The following is a 3,580-nucleotide window of genomic DNA, read 5'->3' on the forward strand; positions in this document are numbered from 1 at the left end:
CTATTCCAAACGCTCCCAGTTCAAATTATTTAAAACCAATTTGATGAATGGGACAAGTGGATCGATCTGTACGGCTAGGGAAAAAGCCTCGAATCCCTACAATTATTGAAACAGAAAGGTGGCTGGGGTCTTCCATCTCTGAGGAATTATTACATCTCAGCACAGATGAGAGCATTACTCTGCCGGTGTAATCCCTCTTACAAAATACAATGGAAGGATATTGAATGTAGTGTGATAACTGATTTTCATATACAAGCTGCATTACTGGACAAAAACTTCCAACAATGCATAGACTAGAGAAGAGTTTCAGTTTGAACATTAAATAAATTTTCTTATATAGTTCATTACAACTATTCATTTTTGGATTGATATTAGTTCACTAGCTACAGGTTCAGGATGGCCAAAATAGCCAGTCTGAAAACAACAGATACCCACCAACTCTACTTGGTTCTCTTAAAGGGAAAGTTTGGGTATTTTAAACTGTGTATGAGTAACTTATCCATAATCAGTATATTAGCTACAGTAGATGGCGGGTGGGATGTCCCCTGTTTGGAGAAGCAGGCAGGATTACCGACAGAAGCTAAGCAATGAACTGCTGTGTAAGGCCAGCAGGAAAAACATATTTTAGCCAGGAAAATAAAGAACAATTTTAGGCTTTCGGAAGTACATCAGCAACATCATGCCCCTCATGTCCAAACCAACAGTAGATTCCTTTTCTATAGGTACTTTGCAGTGCATACAACTGATGGTCAATTATAAATGCAACCGTGTTCCTCAGCGTGGCTTCACTAGAATTAACCTAAAAAAGGGACCAAAACTCAAGATAATTAAAAAGAAATGGCTGACAATACATAAAGTCTTTTTGGCCAGGAGCAACAAGAAATATCAAAGTTACATAAATGAAATAGCCACTTCTTATAGAATCAACAGCAGTATAACCTATCACCAAGGCAACAACACAGATGTGTAGATATCTCCTTACCTCACACATTACAATATTACCATTATGCTACTTGCTTAACGGTTACTTCATATTTAATATAATACATATTTGATTTTGTTTAATATACTATCTATGTAGGTTGTACATTTTATTCTACACTTGCATATACATGTACATTTTTTTCATCCCTCTAAGTACCTGTATATCTTTTTATTAGTTCTGATATTTATTTATTTTTACTTTGCTATCTTTAAAAAAAATCTTATTACTTCTATTTGTTTTTTTCTGTATGTGTGTGAGTGAGTATGTGTTTGTCCTTGTAACTTGCTGCTTGTAACAGAGTATTTTCCAAATTTAGGATTAACAGAGTCTATCTATCAACTGATCTATAGCATCTTTCTGATCAAGTAGTTACAGAAATGTAGTTATAGGAACAGTCCTCTACTACTCTTCTCCAAAACCAGTTTACCATTTGCATTCGCACCGGCCAAGTAACCACAGGAACTGGTAGGAGGGGTAAAGGAGTGACGCAAGCACAGCAACGGTCTTTATAGCATTGTCACTTGACTTTAGCGCCACATACAAACCCCCTTTTGCGCTAGCTCACTGGAGATTTTCCCGAAGATTTTAATGTTTCTCATGGATCCTTCCAGGTCCCTCTACACCTCCTTGGTGGCGTACATGGCCAGCAGCGCCTGCACCTCCGCATCAGTCCACTTTTAAGATTTTAGCATTCCATCCATTCTTGTAGTAATTCACGTAGTGGAGTAATTCAAACATGTTTTGCTAACACTGACGGCTTGTGTTGTGGGGGCGTGACTAGGTCACTATTTGGAGAAGACCTTGCCCTGAAGTAGGAGCTGAAAGAGTTACAGGAACTGCAGTCAGAAGAACTTCATAATCCCCAAATTGGCCCAGTCGGAACCCCCTCCCCTCTCTGGGCATGTCAGACCAAGACCTGATCCCCCTCAATCCCTGCTATGTTCCCCTGGTTAAGATACAGCCTAAAACCACCAGAACCGTGAGAAGATGGTCTGAGTAGAGTCCTTTGAATCACTGGGGGGCTGTTTTGAAGTGGCTGACTGTAATGCACTCAGTGAGACACATGGAAGGGACATTGGTGGGCTTACTGAGTGCATAGAGGGGCGTGGTGGGTGGTAATATTCAAATGACGTAGACGGGCCTGCCAATTTTGACCAGCTCAACTGGAGACTGACAGCAGGATACATGAACCAGAGACACAAATTAACACCCCAAATCCCAGAAAAAGGGATCAGCAGCCTCCCCACCCTGCTATCTGCTCTCCCTACTCCATTGGGTGTCCTACGCCTCCCCCTGATGAACAACATTACTATTTGCCTTCTTCAAAACAGCAACTCCAGAAGACTCAGTGAAGGCCAAACTGCAGGCCCTGATCGTGTAAGTCCTAGGGTGCCCAAGGCCTGTGCCACCCAGCTGAGTGGAGTCCTTCAACAGGTCTTCTAGATGAGCTTGAGTGGGCATTTTGACCAACATAAGTGATCTGGCCAATTTTCCACAGGGTGGTTTGGTTGGTGGGGGGTCAATGAAACAGCCCATTTGTGTGACGTCCTGTTATGTTCCTAAACCACAGTGTCCCGGTTTTAGATCCAAGAAATCTGGTCACCCTAATGTACATTTTATGTTACAAAGCGCTCTCAAATCAATTCTAAAAATTATTTATAACGACAGCAGCAGGACTATAAGTTATTGTTACGAACTGAAGAAGTAATAGAAGCACATGGATTTGGTAAAATACAGATATGACCCAAAAACAAAAGGCAAACTACTAAGGAGATGACCTGTGAGTGCTGCTCAAATGAAATAAATAAAAATAACAATAAGAGAACTACTAAATCAGAGATTTTCCAAATACAACTAACTAATGGAAACATAGTCTACAACCGGTTCTCACTCCCACTTGTAAAATACTAACGCTTGGTCAGTGGCTCTCAGGGTCTGATATGATGCAAAATACTGGGCAGAGCAGCAACTCGACCGCAGCCCTGTAAGATGACGTAGTATTAACAAAGACAACGGTACAGAGTATTATAAAAGATCAAAAATCTGCATAACGAGCTAAATTGGGGCGGTGGAAGGACCAAACGGCACAGGACTTTCACCCAAGAGACTGGGGTTTGTGTCCAGTTCTGGTCCTGTGTGTCACTGAAACTTACATTTTGTAACCCCACCCACCATCTTTTCATCTTTTCCTAAATCTAACTGTACTGTTCTAGGGCTGCATGTCAGTTAAACATACTGTATGTCCTGACCCAGAGCCTCAAATATGACGCCCAGAGTCCCGACCAAGCACGTTGAAATATGACGTCAAAGGAGACTTTTTGCGTCAACAACAAACGCTAAAGGAACCCGACCATGGGATTGAGAAACTGTTGAAATATAATGAAAAAACAGAATGCAACTAAAACTGTTTGTATCTGTCCAAACTAAAACCACCCTAAGCGGCACCCCGGTTCCAGTGTTTTTACAAAACACATCATCTGTTTGTGTACTTTAATTAAACAATTGACAGACACACTTTTTAGGCCTAGAGTTACAGAAGGAACAGCTAAAGACACAACTAGACGGGGACAGTCCAAACAGTCAAATTGGAACGAA

At 41.2% G+C, this 3,580-nt stretch overlaps 1 long non-coding RNA gene across 1 annotated transcript; it reads right to left on the bottom strand.

Annotated features, from left to right (window-relative positions):
• Positions 1-1,411: 1,411 nt before the first annotated feature.
• LOC116669860 (uncharacterized) lies at positions 1,412-1,664 on the bottom strand. Its single transcript, XR_004326885.1, has 2 exons — positions 1,607-1,664; positions 1,412-1,533 (listed from the first exon to the last, which is right to left on the bottom strand). It is a non-coding gene; the product is annotated as an uncharacterized LOC116669860 (long non-coding RNA).
• Between the last annotated feature and the right edge of the window lie 1,916 nt (positions 1,665-3,580).

The sequence above is a fragment of the Etheostoma spectabile genome, chromosome 20 (genome assembly GCF_008692095.1).
Source record: "Etheostoma spectabile isolate EspeVRDwgs_2016 chromosome 20, UIUC_Espe_1.0, whole genome shotgun sequence".
Lineage (NCBI taxonomy): Eukaryota > Metazoa > Chordata > Actinopteri > Perciformes > Percidae > Etheostoma > Etheostoma spectabile.